This window comes from Choloepus didactylus, chromosome 2 (genome assembly GCF_015220235.1).
Source record: "Choloepus didactylus isolate mChoDid1 chromosome 2, mChoDid1.pri, whole genome shotgun sequence".
Classification (NCBI taxonomy): Eukaryota; Metazoa; Chordata; class Mammalia; order Pilosa; family Megalonychidae; genus Choloepus; species Choloepus didactylus.
The window spans coordinates 16,954,993-16,972,002 of NC_051308.1; the positions used below are offsets into that span (position 1 = coordinate 16,954,993).

The 17,010-nt window shown below is 37.1% G+C and overlaps 1 protein-coding gene and 1 non-coding gene across 6 annotated transcripts in view; one reads left to right on the plus strand and one right to left on the minus strand.

The window, feature by feature from the left end:
* The window catches only part of SIPA1L2 (signal induced proliferation associated 1 like 2), a 261,788-nt gene that overhangs the window by 192,253 nt on the left and 52,525 nt on the right, over positions 1 to 17,010 (minus strand). For 4 of the 5 annotated variants that reach the window (XM_037820960.1, XM_037820991.1, XM_037820984.1 and 1 more), the window contains exon 2: positions 4,795 to 4,852. The exons of the other annotated variant lie outside the window; for it this stretch is intronic. The gene's annotated coding sequence lies outside the window, so the exon portion shown is untranslated. The remainder of the gene's footprint in view (positions 1 to 4,794; positions 4,853 to 17,010) is intronic. 5 annotated transcript variants of the gene reach the window in all.
* On the plus strand, positions 1,934 to 1,995 carry LOC119528331. The gene has a single exon (XR_005215639.1). It is a non-coding gene; the product is annotated as a U7 small nuclear RNA (small nuclear RNA).

The window sequence follows — 17,010 nt, forward strand, 5'->3', positions numbered from 1 at the left end:
TTGTTTGTGAAAGTTATCCCAGGCATTACAATCACAATAGCACCTTTCAGATAGAGGAAATGCCTATGGAGTTACAAATTCTCTCCAGGTATCTGGAAACTGAAATACACACCACTATAAAACTATAGTACCAGCTCTCTCAGAAAATTCTATTCATCTTTGAAAAGATAAGAATTTGGAACTCAATTCAAACGTTTCTCAGTAATCCCCTAATGATAATAATTTCATTTGTCCACAGAACAAGTCTCCTAATCCTCAGGTAAACAAGCTTTTAAGCCTTTATGTTGGTTAAGTAATGTGTCCGAACTTTACCAATGGGAAAATAAGAACATCAAATGGTAAAATCATCTATATAGGAGTATGCAACAAGTCAGCAACTAAAGCAGCACATTGTCTCCTCAACTCTGATGCTGTTTAAAAACTTATAGATTTTAAACTGTGCATCTTTCCTTATACATGCATGTGTCCTTGCAAAAAAAAAAAACACAAAACAACACTAAAGTGCATCCATACTTGTTTAACATGTTATATTATACACATTTGTGGTGTCCCCACGAATAGGGGTACAATTGTGACTTATGCTAAAATAGCATTTGAAATGGATTTTCACCTCAGGGAAGGGAAAAAAACTGGTACAGAACAGCTTAGTTAACAAGGCACAGCTTTACTTCCATTGTATGCTCTGAAAAAGTTCTTCCCTGATTTACATTACAAACAACTCAAATATCCAAAAAGTGAAAGGGAGAGACAATAATTGGAGTTGGACTTATGGACTGGAGAAAAATTAGATCTGGATCTTACACCACATACAAAAATAAAATAAACATCATACGTAAATTTAAAATTAGTATATGGAAAGCTGTCTTCATCATCACAGAGTAGGGAAGTCTTTTCTTAGCAAGAAACTCAGGCCAGAATCTATTAAAAACTACTAACTTTGAAGGGAAGACTGACGTACATGATATCCAGAATAAAGAGTTAAAGAAAAAATCAGTACATGTAAATAATCCAAAAGATAAGTGGGCTAAAGAAATATAAATAGCCAACAAACATGTAAAGATGCCTAGCTTCAGCATTAATAATAAATAAACAAAAATTAATACAATGCAATACTTTTTACATTAAGATTAAAACAATGAAATACTGATATTACTCAATGTTTTATGGGCTCACTCATAAATCAAAGATGCAATTATAGGTGAGTACAAACTTTCTGAAAAGCAATATAGCAATAGCAGCAAAACTTTAATTGTGTGTACTCTTTGATACAAGAATCCCATTCCTATGAAATTATCTTAAGGAAATAGTTGTATAAATCTAAATACAAACATTTTGTTAATAGCCAAATACTGACAGGCACCTAATGTCCTTCAGTAAGGCAATAATTAAATAAATCACAGTATAACCACACCATGAAAACCAATTCACCATTAAAAAATAAGCAGGAACCACCTAAATACTGACAATGAAAAGATGTCTACAATACATTGGTAAGTGTAAAAAACAAGTAACAGAATAGTATGTATTAAATAATACCATTTGTGTGTGTGTACGTGTGCATATTTTTAAAAGTGGCATATACATTTAAAAAGTGTCAACAGTGATTGCTTTGGGGGAATGACATAATAGGGGAGATTCATGCGATACTTTATACATTTTTGTGCTGTTTGAACTGTCTATACCTCTACATTTAAAAACTAAAGAATATATTTTTTACAAAATTAAGTATGCCTAAGAATCATGAGCACGTATCACACATTTTTAGACCACAGCATGTTAATAGCCCATAACTTGACTCAAATCAATCATAAAGAAATTAAAGTAGAGACTATATTCTCTAGGTTAGCCTCTAAACACATCTGACTGGAGAAAAATCTGGAAAGTGTAAACTCCAGGAGCAGCTATTTCTCCATGATACGCAAAAGCACAGGACAAGTGTTACAGCTCTTTTAGAATTTGTCTAGCAGGTTTTCCAGCTCTTGCCAGAAAACCTAAAAAAAGAAAAGCAGCACAGGACAGACAAAAATCAGATAATCAAATCCCGTGTCCAGGCAGTAGGTGTGGTCCTCAGCTGGCCTGCAGGCGAGGGTAACGGAACTGACCCATCACACATCTTCAAACCAGGGAGCCATTAGGGACAAGCACAGCTGTAGAAAGTGGGGGACTTTCCTTAAAACAAACCTAGGTAACACCTCCCATTTCCTGTGTTGAAAATGTAAATTATCTCCCTCTATTTTTATTTCCACATCAGAATTTACTCAGGCTCAACTGTTTATATTAGCACTTTAGCCAAGTCTTTTGATTCACATTGAAGAGGGTACACAGTTTTTTCAAGCCAAGAGCCTCTCTCTACTATTGTTTCTTCAATATTCCTCTTTTCCTTCGTGCAAGTAGTTTCACAATTTTACCATTCAAAATACATATATTTTATCTATAATTTGTAACAAAAAAACAAGTGATGATATCTAGCCTCTCCTCCAATGACACTTAGCCACTGTTTAATAGCTTATCCTCTTAGAACATTTTAAAATACAAACTCCCAGACCACATACCTCAAAATGCACCGACAACATAAAAGATAAAGGCCATAGAAATAACGACTGTAAAGAGAAATGAAAACTAAATCCAGAACTTGACCCTGGACTGGATCCTGTACAGGAAGGGGAACAATTCTGTGAAGGACATTTTGGGTCAGTTGATAAAATTAGAACATAAATGATAGATTAGGTATAGGTATTGAATAAACATTAAATTAACCAAAGTTGATAATGAATAGTTGTTAGGTAAGACAGTATCTCTACTTACGGGAAATACTCACTGAATTACTTAGGTTAAAGGGCATGAAGTATGTTCTTCATTCAGAAGAAAACGGTGTGTATGTGCGCTTGTGTGCGTGTGCACGTGTGTGTGTGTGTGTGTAGTGAGAGGGAGAGAGGGACAGGAAGAGACAGGGACAGAACAAGACAGGGCAGGGAGGGGGAACATACAATAAAATGAATGAGATAAAATGTTATTAGGCAAGCCCGGTAAAATGTGCACAGGTGTTCTCTGCACTGCTACTACTTTTATAATTTTTTCTTAAGTTTGCAATCATTTCCAAATAAAAGGATTAAAAAATGAACCAACACAAGTCTCTTCCTACTCAGGTTTAGCACTAGTATTTGGTATTTCCCTACATGCTCATCTATATTTTCAAAGCATTAAGAGACAGTAAAAAGGGGTGAAAAGCTTCCTTGGTTAGGCACCTACAATTCTGGGGTCCACAGATTACACGGCTCTGAGAAACAAGAACCACGTGGACCAAAGAAATGTGCCACAGAGCTGTGAGAATGAGATAGATGGTGGAGCAGGGATCAGGGGAGAAGAAATGAGAAAACAACAAAAAAATATGACAGCTACTTAGCATTTAAGTTCCAAAATTAGGTAACTTTCAACAAGAACACAAACCGTTCCTCCCATTCCCTCATATATAGTTATGATTATATATGTTATATATATAGGTAAGAAAATACGGTATCTCTTACACTACTGATACCTTTACATAAATCAGTTGGCTTTGGCATGGATGTCCTTAGAGATATTTCTAATAGCTTAAATATAAAACTAAGGTTATAATAACCAGTGAAGGCAGACACTCAGATTTATGGATCAGGGAGATTTCAATAGAGTCTTTCAACTTAATAAGAAGAACAATAAAAATAATCGATTTATTCAGCCCATACTATAGGCCAGGCACTGTTCTAAGCATTTTGTACTGCTTATCACATCTAAGCATTTTGTACTGCTTATCACATTTATCTTCACAACCATTATCTTCACCATGATTGTTTACGTAATTATCCCCATTTTACAGAAGAGGAAGCTGAGGCACAGAAATGGTAAGTAACATGGCTAAATTAATAGAACTTTAGTAAATGTCAGAGTCTGGATACAAACCCAGAGGGTCTTACCCTACAGTTCTTGCTCTTAACCACTGTACCATGCTGCCTCGTTTAAAAACAAACAAGAAATAATAATAGTTATGCTTTTATATACTTATTATAAAACAGCAAATTACAATAGAATAAATTAAAATCCCTTTTCAATCATCCAAAGGTCAGAGACCAAACGTGCTGTAGGATGGTTATTTTGCAATAGCTCTTTCACGAATCCATCTCATTTCCTGCTGATACAGAAAATGCAATATTTATGAATAAACACAAGTAAGGGAGCAGCTCTGCCTTTGTTCTCTGAGGAGCTATTGAAGGTGACAGTTTCCTGGGCCACAAGCAGAGCTGGGTGGATCTCATCAAGGAAACCTCGGTTCTCCTCCTCCCCTGCACTCTCTCCATGGTCTTCTCATAGATGGGCCCTCTCAGAAGCCCATCCACTCAGGGCACGACCACGATGTCAAATTTCTCCTCCAGAAGAGCAGTCTTCGTGCAGTACTTTACCCACCAATACGCCTAAGTTTTGTCCCTTTTTAGTGTAAGGGACATTCCATCTAGATATGTACAAACCAATTTTAAAAATCATATCCTTTTAAACACAAGTAGTAAAGCTTATAGGAACTCTTCAGTGATTCCTTTGAAACCCCCAATTTAGGCAATTCTAGATTCAAATGGGCTTTCTCAAAACAATGCTCCTGCAATGCTGCAGAGGTGTGAAAAAAAAATCAAAACATTCAACCCAAGCAATGGGAACAGAAACCATCTAAAGAACATCTATGGGACGCCAAAAAAAAAAAAAAAAAAAAAAAAGACTGTCTGGGGTGAGAAGATGGTTTTGCAGATGTTGCCTTCCTAGCAAGCTTACCTCACTCAGATGGAGGAAACTGCAGGCTGCCCTGACCACACAATCTTGTAGCAAGAACCTACAGAGAAGAAAGAGATTCTGTTCAGATTCACAGGAAAAACTCTTGGTCAGCAATTTTCAAAGTGTGACCTGAGAACCCCTGGGGTCCCCAAGACCCTTGTAGGGGTCCAAGAGATCAAAACCCTTTTCATAATAATACCAAGACATTAGACCAAACTTTCATAATCATACCAAAATGTTATTTATCTTTTCCACTCTAGTTCTCTCACCAGTATGCAATAAAGGTTTCCAGGTTACATAACGTGATAAAACAAAAGACTGAATAAAGAAGACATTAGTTGTCTACTCTTAATCCAGAGATTAAAGAGATCTGCAAAAATGTAAAACAATGCCATTTTTCTCACTGTTTTGAAAACAGTTATTTATAACGGGTTTATTATTGTCATTATAAATTAATATTTTTTACACTTCTCAGTTTTAATGTCTAATGTGGTAAATATCAAAAGATATAAGCCAAGTAATCAAAAGCTCCTTGATTTTTAGGAGTGTAAAGGGGACCCAAGACATTAAGTTTGAGAACTGTTTTTCCAGATGTCTATCTATTTCAGCACTTAATTCTGTGACACCGCATCCGCTTTTGATAACAGTAATAGTTAGGTGTACAGCGCTCACTATGCACAAGACATTCTGCTAAATATTTTATTTATGTTATCTCCAAACTCACAGCCACCTTAAAAAAAAAAAAAATCAACCTTTTTTGTCTTACAGTATTGAATAAACTAGAGTCCTAAAAGACTGGTGACTGGCCCAAGGTTAATCAGCAAATAAATCACACAGAGCAGGATGTGAATTCAAGTCTGCCTGTCTCCTAAGACCATGATCTTTTCATCACATCGTTTTTAAAAACAGCAATTATCAGTTCAGTTTGTCAAACTTCTTAAGTCAAGCACCGTGGCACTTGCTCTCTAACCTGACGTTGATTGCATGGACTCAAAGAGCAACAATCAAATTAAATGATATGAACACGGATGGCCAAAGACAGTGCAGTTCTCTAATTCCTACCCAATTCCCACACTCTGCTCCCTACAAAACACAACCGAGTTGCTAAGAAGTAGGATGCCCGGCGACAGTCCTGCTCTACACCCTTCTCCCAGCACAGTATTAACGGTGCCCTCTTTTACTTTAAAAGGTGATAAATTACAAGATCATCCACCAAGAAATCACTGGCTTTAACTTTAGATTGAAAAAGGTGGACCTCCTATCTTAATTTTTAGGAAGCAATGAAAGAGTTGATAATGAGTTACTGTGAGTTCCTTAATTCTAGCTGAATTTAAGATAATGTGCAGGAGGAGGTGAAGAGTACGAAATTCTCACTGACATAACTTTTCCAGTCAGTATTGCCAATTCTGAGTTAGAAAACCAAAGCAAAATATTTACCATCAAGGTTCCCCAACATTAAGTAATTGGAAAAGGAATATCTTACTGGGCATCTTATGTCATGGCTTTGATCTTCACTAGCTTATTAAATCCATCCAAGCATTCATCCATCCATCCTTCCTTTAATCTATCATTCAGCACGTGTTCACTGACCACTTTCCAGTTTCAGCTACTGTGCTAAGAATTGAGGATATAAAGAGGAAGGAGCCAGACACACCCCCTGCCGTGGGGGATGTCAGAATGCGCCAGACATATTACCAGATATACTGCAAAGCAATCCGGGGAAGCCTATGCATGATATCATTAGAGACACTAAAACACTGTAAATGATCAATGTTCCTAGTGATCAATGATCAAGGCTGATCACTCCAATGATCAACAAAGCATGACCTTGTACCATTAAAAAAAAAATCAAGTTCTCCAAAGCATCGATATTTTCCAAAGTTTTAGGAATGCAATTTTTCCTCTAAGGAGGCTTTCTGTTTTCTACATTTTTTCTTCATGCTGATACATTATAAACTTAAAGTTTCAACTTTAAGTTAGGAAACAAGTCTTTAAAAAGTCCTACTGATAAAACATCCATGTGTTGTGACTGTATATTTAGCAGTTAATTTCTCTTCTCTAGAAGAGAGACTTTAAATGATGTTGTAATATCCCTCAACATAACAAAAACACAACTCCGTAAAAGCCACTTTTCCTTCCTCTGATACAGCAAACATCCTGTAAACGGTTGATGCTCCACTCTTTACATTGACTGCTTTTGTTTACTGACAGGAAAAGAAACTACAAATTCTCCAAGTAGCAATAGGGACTCCAAAGTTTTGTTCATTTCCTACCAAGCAGGTGGTTTTTATGTAAGGCAACTGGCTATTTTCTTTTGCCCTGTTTTGGCTTTAGGAAAAAAAAAAAGTGAGCGTTTAGCTGAGCAAAGCCTTCTCACACAACAGAAGATGGGAGCTATGAGCTGTCACACTGGGTGTAAAGGGGAAGGGACAGGACTCCTCCCTCAAGGGTGCTCCCCAAGTCTCTAGGTCTGTCGCTAAGAGGAGGCTCCTCACACTTCAAAAGGAAGCTCTGCGTGAAAACCAGATTTGCAGGCAAACAGGGATCTGGCTCTTTGTTCTTACCAGCAGGTTCTTCAGCTGTTTTCCCAGGGAAAGGGTGTTCTGAGAAAGTGAAGGCAAACATTTTCTTTCCACTGAGAATAATAAAAATACTTCGTCCGGCTCAAAATAACTGTTTCTCCACCCACTTGTTAGGACAGGCTTGCTAGTATTCAGGGAAAGCTGGCACCAGAGAAAGGCTGCTTGTCTTTGGTTTTGTTTTCTAATGGTGCAATGCAAACTCAACTTGGTTTTCAAAATAATGAGACCTCTCCAACAAGCAAAGTCATAAGTGCCCATTTATGTTCTGAACTGTTTTCCTTGAACCTTGGCAACATGCAAAGGTGATGCCTGCTTCTCTCCTCCATTCTCAGCTATCAGGTCAGATTTCCTTCACCAAACCTGAAACGTTACCCTGTGAACAGCTATCATATCCTACGCATCATCATTAAGGTCCAAAATAACTTGCCTAGAGGTGCCTAGCTGGGATTCTAACCCAGAGCTCCCCAAATCTGAAAGTACAGTAAACACTTCAGGAGACAATTCCTAAAGAAGCCCAAAACTGATTACTGAATCAGTGCTTGATTCAAATAGCTAATCATACCCAGAGAAAGAATTCTGCACCACAGGAAAATCTGTAGATAAAAGTCCCATTATGCCATTTGCTTTAGGAAATACATTTTGGAAACCAGTGTTCAACACCACTGACCACTCACTGGTGCTTGGTCAGGTTTATCATCTCAAACAATTACAAATGCGCACACACATACTTACACAGAAACACAGACACACAAATCCCGTCATCTCTGTTCACTGTTTTCTGTCTGTTTGAAGGTCCACTTTTACACGGAAATCTAAATTACAGACAAGATGCCAGCCCCGACTTTAAAATGTGTTACAAACCGTGAGCAAATCATTAAGCACTTTCAAGAGTCTGTTTTCACCGTGATTCACTTAAGTGCTATGAATAATTCTCAACAATAGATATCACTGCAGTTTCACTTTGTAATTTCAGTCTGGCATAACATAAAGCATCACTGTTACTCTGGTGTTCTTTTAAGTGTAGGTAAGACGGAAGAAATAAACTGGATACGGGAGGCTCTTCAGAGTTACTCTAAAATTCAACATTCAACAAATATTTAACACCTCTAGAATCCAAACATTGTATTAAATGCTGACTATAATAATATCATTTTTGCCACCTGAAGCTTACTGTCTAATGGAGGAACCCAACCTTTAAACAGAAGAGTCTAACCAAGTTTTAACAAAATCTCTTTCTAATGAAGAAATCTCTTAGGATACGGTTGGGGCATTAGGAAGGAGGCTACCTAAATTTACCTGGGAGGAGACATGTGGGTAAGAAAAGGCTTCAAATGAGGGTGACACTGGAGCGGACCGCAGCAGCCTCTCTCCCCCAAAACTTGTCAGCCAGACATATACCTAGTCAATGTGCTGGCAGCCCCTGCTCCCTGTCATGCCAGCCCCAGGGTGAACCAGGAAGAATTTACCACTTTGATGTCTCGCCTTACCTCACAGGCACCTCTAACACTGCTAGTGTCTGGACCCTAGACTCCCTGAGGGCAGGGGCAATGTCTGGGTCATGACCACATAGCCAACACTAAGCACAGTGCCCTTCACTTAAAAGCATCTGACAGATATTTTCCAAAGAGGAAGGGAGGGAGGGAAGAAGGGAAGGAGTGGGAAACTAGGGTAAAGAAAGGAAAGGAAAGAGAAGAGGGCAGGGAAAAAAGATTAGCTCTCCCTCTAGACTGAAAGCTCCCTGAGAATAGAAACACAGGTGACCAGCATGGCATTTCATACAGGCCAAGCAAGTGTTTGCTGAGGAAAGAACGCAGGCATACAACAGATCAAACCATATGAAATCACTAATTTTTCACAATGTTTTACCCAAGAAAGCAGCAATTTCATGCAATTCAACCTAATACGTGACCCTCCTCAGTGAGCTTACCCATTATTCCACGTATATCTCTATCATCAGTCACTTACTTTGCTACAGTGCTAGCCTTAGCCCTTCTCACTTAGACCCAACAGACAGCACTGCATGAATGATCCACAAGCACCTCTAATTCAACATGCCAAAAAACAGGGTTCACATCCTTCCCAGCAAACCTCCTCCTCTCTCTACCCATGTTCCCTACCTTAGCTAACAGCATCATTCTTCATTTTCACTCTTCTGCAGATGTGAACCGGGGCAGCTTCGATCTTGGTCTGCCCAGCACACCATTCCCACACATGCTGCTTCTGGTTCTTTTGAGGAACTACCCCTCTCCTTAATGTAATGCTGTCCACTGGGTTGCCTGCCTGCCCATCACTGGGCCACTCAGGGCACACCTTTCCCTATCTCGGGACTGGTTCAGGGATGTGCACAGAACCAATGGAAAGTCATACACAACCTTCCCTGGGACTGGATACGAAATTTGGGAGAGGGAAGTCTGGCTTCTGCTGAGGGTGCTAAGCTAGGAGGATGTGAGCTGAAGCTGCTGCCGGCCAACTTGCCGATCACGTGGAAAGGGCTTGCATGCAGAACCCAGCCAAGGAGAGAAAGGCAGAGCCAAGGCATGGAGAGAGAAAGAGTCCCTATGACATTGTTCATACCCCTGGATCCAACAATGCCTGAAGCACGATACTCCCAGTCATCCCATTTATTTGACCCAATACATTTTCTTTTCTGTTCAAGTAAGTTTATGTTGGGGTTTTGTCACTTGTAACCAACAGTCCAGATGAATACACCTATTCACAACCACACCGTGTAATACTTAAATCTCAATATAACCTAAAATTCCACAATGTGGCCTCAGTACCGTTCTAATTCTACTTCCCTACTTGCCAGGCATAATATGCTTTAAATAACCTTTTCCAAATAAATATGCCCTAAAGTTTCCTGCCTCTGTTTTATCAAGATATTACTGTCACCTGAAATAATAGTGTTGGTCAAAGTCCCCACCCCACCCCACCCCCATAAAAACCTTTTCATATATTTGCAGAGAAAAAATTTTTTTAAAATAAACTTCCTTACTCTCCACTACTCCCACAGACCATTATCTGTACCTTTTGCTCTATATGTGTCAGTCTCATATGTGATTTACTTATAACAGCATCTACTGCCTTTGTGAGTTCTTAATGCAAAGATGCTTTAGGTATAATAATAATTAATAATAATAAATAGCTGTGAAATAATCATAAATAGGCAAGTTTTCTTTGCATTCAAAAACCATTTGCTGATATCATTAATTCAAAGTCTTTATCCCTTTTCTATAGGTTAATTACAATAGTTCCTCTCTGAACTGTTAAGAGTAAATAACTAAGTTACTGTGATCATTGAGATGGCCTTGAGGTGGCATAGGAAATTCTCCAGGCTTTTTCGGTATTTCCCACAAATAAGACAAATAAGGAATACTACTTAGGTCCTAATGCATTCCTACCAAATTAAAGCTGAAAATCTTCAACTACTCCACAATGATCGCAAAGTCCAATCTTTAACCCAGGGTAACCTAGCCGCTGGAAATTTCTCCAACTGATTTTTCCAGTTCCTAGTCCTGCCACTCTTGTTGCCACACCCCAAAAGAGTGGTTCTTCAAATTTGCTTTAGTAGAGGGTGGAGCAGCTAAAAATCATGACATTGTTTGATCTCCTCCACCCAATGTGTAAAATGTTATGATACAGTGATATAATTTCAATATGGGAACCAAATTGAATATGGGAACCAGGAACATCATGAATTAATATGCACCACCATGACTGTAAATATTCAGGAAAAAGAAAATAGGATGTTGAACTTGGCATGCATGGCTGGTATGTGTTTTTCCATCATTCGCTAGTTTGCTTTATCATCTGCAAGTTCTAGCACACAGACAAAAATTTAAAATGACAAAATATCATTCATTAATGTAGTTGTTTATATAGTCATTTTAACAGTTGAATACTGACATAACCCTAGGATGTTAGGATGTGATAAGTGTTTTAAAACTGGGGAACAATCTGTTACACACCTGAAATAGTATTCATTAATTCAACGAAAAAAGGGAAAGAAGAAAATGAATTTGTGAAATTTAAGTGTACTTTCTATTTTAAGGACAGGTACTACTAGCTAACACAATAAATCAAGAAAGTCTAAATTCAAACAAATGACTGGAGGTGTCCATATGAAGACAATTGATATCTTTGCTAACAGTGTTCTATTTTCTGATACTGAAAGTATAGAACACATTATCAGATGAATTTCTTGACTCATACTTAAATTACTACTTACACAAAATGTGAAATGAAAATCCATAATCAGCTGGGCAAATCAGATGGGAGAAAAACAAGAAAAGGAAATAATTTGGTATAAATTTGTCTATAAGAGGCTTGACCATTTCTAGAACAGGAAAATAAAATATCTGCCAGTGGAAAGTTATATAATATCTATGTTGTCATGTCTGGGGGAAAAAGAAAAGTATTTCAACTTATTTGTAACAAATACTAAATTGGAAGGGGATATTTCATTTAAGCTGTATTACTTCACACTGTTCAGAATTTCAACAATTCTGTTTTCTACTCAACTGGGTTTTAAATCTTGATTATACACATATATTATCTATAAAAGCTAAAACACAAAGCTAACTTCTGTAACAGATATATACAATTTGGGAGAAAAATGCAATGAAACCATCTTAAACGTATAAAAGAGAATAATCTTTACCCATCCATTTAGGTAATCTACTACATTCAAGAAAACAATTTCTATCAATTTTCTCTGACTCATAGATGACAGTTCTGTAAACTTAGTCAGAGTACACTTTTCTAGAGATTTACGCTTATTTTCTAGCTGAGTACTTTTTTTCCTAGTAAAAGAAGGTATTTTACAACTTTGAAATGGTATTATTATAGAAGCACAAATGAGGAGATCAAGTTTCAGTCTAGATAAAGAGTAGAGAAGGAGTGAGACAGGCGAAATGTTCAGAAGTTTGCATAAGTGGAAACTGAAAAAAAATTTTTCTTCTCTAATATTCTCTCTGTTTCCTCTCTCTTCCTTCTTATCTCTCTCACCTCTAAAGCTTCTTCCCCACTCCAAAAAAGAAGCCATAGCTTGATACCTAAAGCTGTGCACACAAGAGTAAAGAAGTACAACAATGAAACAATACAGAGAGAACAAAGGAGTAAAATCAATCACGGAAGACTCATTTTCCATAACAAGATTCCCTTAATCTTAGTAACTTTCAAAGGGAAAAAAAAGCAGTGTGTAAAGAGAATGCTAAGAGTGCAGATATTGAATATGCAAAAGAAAGGGTTTATCGAAATGGTGTAAACATGCAGGTTTGGTAATAATATAGCTACTGACTTACAAACACTCCATAAATGCTTGCTGAACTGAAATAAACATTTCACAGGCTTGAAGTAGGAAAAAAGTGATGAGCAATAGTGGAAAAGGTGGTACCTCTAATCTTTAAAAATAACAACACTAATAAAAAGAAAACTATGTGGGGAGTAGAGTTGGAATGATACTTCAAAACAGAAGGCTAACATGAAAAGAAGATAATATTTACTTAGCTTGGCTTCATCAACTAATCCAGAAAAATCCCACATGAAAGCAAAATGCAAGACTCAGTTCCTCTTTAGGACATTATTTGTTTGTTGTGTACCAGTGACGGGGTTTGAACAGTGGGTTTTGCTACAGTTTTTCCTACTACAGCGTTGATATTTTCTCAAATGACCATGTGGGTCCTGTCGGCATCAGAGTGAACTCAATCAAAAAGACACTTACAAATAGAATGTCTATGTTTCTCTCATCCACATCTTCAGGAGCAGAAATCCAACAACGTATTTATTAATATTTCATCAGACTTCTTCATTTTATCTAGGCAAGTACATCATCTCCACAATGCCCACATGGCCAGGGATTCCTAATGGAAACTGAAGTTGAAGGAGCCATGGCCTCAACTGCAAAAGGCTCTAAAAGACTCATTCCAACTTGCCGATTCCACGTTCACAGAAAGAATCCCTCATACAATTACACAAAATTAGGAAACGGAGAGAAATAAAATGGGGCAAAATATCAACTCACAAGTACATGAAAAGACTTAAATTTATAAAATAAAAACAAGAACAAAACAAAGGCAGTAGCTCCATAAAAGGATAAATGAGTCCTCACTGTCACCAAGGTAAATTTTTCTAAGGAACAACAAGAGAAAAACACTGAAATGGCAAGGTGTTCTTGTAGATAGGAAAATCGTTCTCTGCTTGAATCGCCCAGCAACATACTTTTGATTCATCATAGATAGAAAACAAAATAAACCACCTAGTCACGAGGCAAAAAAAACATTATAAAAACAGGTGAATTACAGCCTTTGTCAAGAACCGCAGAGTCAATTACATAATCTATTTTATACTGGGTCCATCTCCCAGTTGGGAAAAAAAAAGTCAGCTTTTTAAACCAAAAATGATAAAGGTTGCAGTTATTGTTTTTGGAGTGTTTCTACACAGCTGGTGAAATATACCTTGATGGTAATAGGAAACAAATATACAAGGGCTAGAATAACTAAAGAAGACTGTGGTATTACAGGGTAGGGTGGGATGGGAAGGGTTGTACATTATGTTAACAAACTTTATTACCTTTACAGATTTAATCTTTATTCACTAACACAAAATTGATTTGGTTAAAAAGATACACTGAATTTATGCAACCATTACTCTCAATCCAATTATCAAAAGTACTACAAATAATTATTGAGTAATATGCCAGGCACTTTTTTAAATGTTCAGGATACATGAGGTGATATCCCCAGTAAAAGTCCAAACACTCCAGTAATTCTCTTACATATCTGTGCATGCTCCCTAACACACCTAATACAATGTCTATCACACATTAGATCTGTGGTCCATTTCTGTAATATTGGATTAATACAAACCAAGTCTAATTTGTGTTTAATTCATCTCTTTTTCCCATATGTCTAAAAGCAGTGGTTCTCTAAAGTGTGGGCCTTAGACCACTTGGAGTCCCCAAGGCTCTCCAGGCAGATCTGCGAGTTCAAACTATTTTCACAATAATTCTACAAGGTTATTTCCTTTTTTCACTGTGTTGATATTTGTTTTGATGGTACAAAAGCAATAGTATGTAAAACTGCTGGTGTATAGCACAAACCAAGGCTGTGGCACTAAACTGTACTCACAGTCACTGAATCACGCTCTTGAGGTTAAAAAAATTTTTTAAGTCAGTTTTACTTAACAATGTCCTTGGTGAAGAAATAACAACTAAATTTATTAAATCTCAACCACTGAGTACATACTTTTTAACATTCTGTGTGATGAAATGGGAAGCACACATAAAGCACACATAAATATCAACATTTGACATTCTCCAAATGACCAAATATATAATGCTCAAATCATACATGAGTAAAAGATCCATTCCATACCAAGTACATGGTACAGAGTTTTAAAAGTTCATACATAACAATTTCAGAATCCACATTTCAACTAACCTTTAAGCAGCTATCACTTGTCCAGTATTGGGATAATATCAGAGAAGAACATCTAGTTATCCGAAAGAAATTAAAATACTCTTTCCCTTTTCCAGTCACACATCTCTGTGAAGCTGGATTTTCTTCATACACCACAACCAAAACAACATATCAGAACATACTGAAACAAATGCTAAGATGAGAATTCAGTAGTCTGGTAAGCCAGACATTAAAGATATTTGCAAAACTGTAAGACACACTTCTCTAAGGTTTTTTTTTTAAAAAAGTACAGTTATTTTTCATTTTAAAAATGCTACTTATGTTAACATATAATGGGTTTTCTATTGTTATTTTTAATGATTTAATAATGATTTTTAAAATCTCTTAGTTTTTATTTCTAATATGATAAATCTTGATAGAATACATAAATATATGTTCTTTTGGAGTACTCAATTTTTAAAAGTGTAAAATACTCCTAAATGAGAACTGCTATTTTAAAGGAACATTTAGGTGGCAATTCCTACAAAGAAACATAGGGGCAGATTTATGGAAAAGAATTTGAGAAATAAAGAAAGCAGATGAGCTGAACTTTCTAAATCAACAGGTGACAATGGAAAAAGCAAAAAGCAGTTCCATTTTAATTCATTAAGCCAAATAACACGTTTACTGAAGTTTCTCTTTAGGGCAAGACAAATGGTTAAACTACTTGAAGATCGAGGTCTTCGTTAATCCCCTACAAATTTCCAAAATGACTAGTCTTGCATACAACTACAGCAACAGAGTAAGTAAATTTACCCAATTAGCTCACTGACACTTGTATATTCTCCCAAATTCACCAATATTCACTTTGTTCTTTTGCCACCATTGGCTGAGAGACTTCTCACTGAATTATTGATTTTCTGGCAATTACTAAAATAAGATTCAGTTGGACTTATCCTCTGAAGAAATTATTTGTTTCCAGTCTCGTTTCTCCTTTACCCTTTAGAGTCTGCAAGGGAATAAAAATAATTGGAAACATAAGGATAAGATACTGAATTCTAAAATTATCCTTGGCATAACTTACAAATAACCCAATTGTCAACATTTAAATGGGCAAAGGCATGTTTTCCAGACTTGCATGCTTTCCACATGGATCGTCCCACAATTCTCTGAGATTCCACTATGCAAGTCTTAGAATAAACCAGTTTAACTAAACTGAGGATGAAGAATGATAAGCACATTCATATATATATTCTTGTCCATAAAAGTAGCATGCTTGAGGAACAAAAAATTCTCATCTGTGATGAAGCATGAGTTTAAAAGGAGGAGACATTTCTAATTTCTGAAATAACCTTTCCGCAGCTAAATGGACACTCGTACATCACCTACTCTAGGGTAAGAATCCATAAACAAATAAGTTCATCTCTTCTGTCTCAAGTGAAGGCTTCCTCTAGGCCCTCTCCAGCCCACCTGAATGTATACACAACCAGTCATGCAAGTCCTGTCTCCTGGCTTGGAATATCATCACTCCTGTCCTCTTCTCTACCCAGCCCACCACACACCTTATGAAACATGGAATGAGATCAGCCTTTCCTCTTCTCCCCATCCCCACACTCTCTTACCCTGGGGATCCTACCAGGCAGGCAATTCAATGCCACGCAAGAATTTATCTCAAGGACTCGTCCTGATTTTTCTAAAATGTAGGTACCACTAGCTTGAGCAGTGTGATTCAACAAAGCTCAGTTTATTTTTATGCATAACTTAAGTCTGGAGAAAGTACAAAATCAATCAATCAAAGTTTAATAAAGCTGAAGAAGGAGAAAGAGAAGGAAAGAAAGAAATTTAACTCAATGAGTAACATCAACATTAACAGTATTGCTAGAGGAAGAAAAAATCGAGGTCATCCACACTCATTTCTGAAGAGGAAGGTGTAGAGAAAAAACACAACAGACTTGAGATCAGATGCTAAATTCAAACCCCAACCCTTAATGACTTGAGCTGTACCTAGTTCCTCGAAGAGGAATTAACTTAGAACACACTGCTTTTGGCCTAGCCCACAGAAGTTGCTACATACAATATCAAATTCATCCCCGCCTTGTTCCTAATATCTGCACCACACACACACACACACACACACACACACACACACACACTCCTGCAGTAAAAGAGGGTGAGCTCTTTCTTTCAATTAACAGCAGATCAAAGTAAGTCACAGTGTCAAACAGTAAATTCATTAA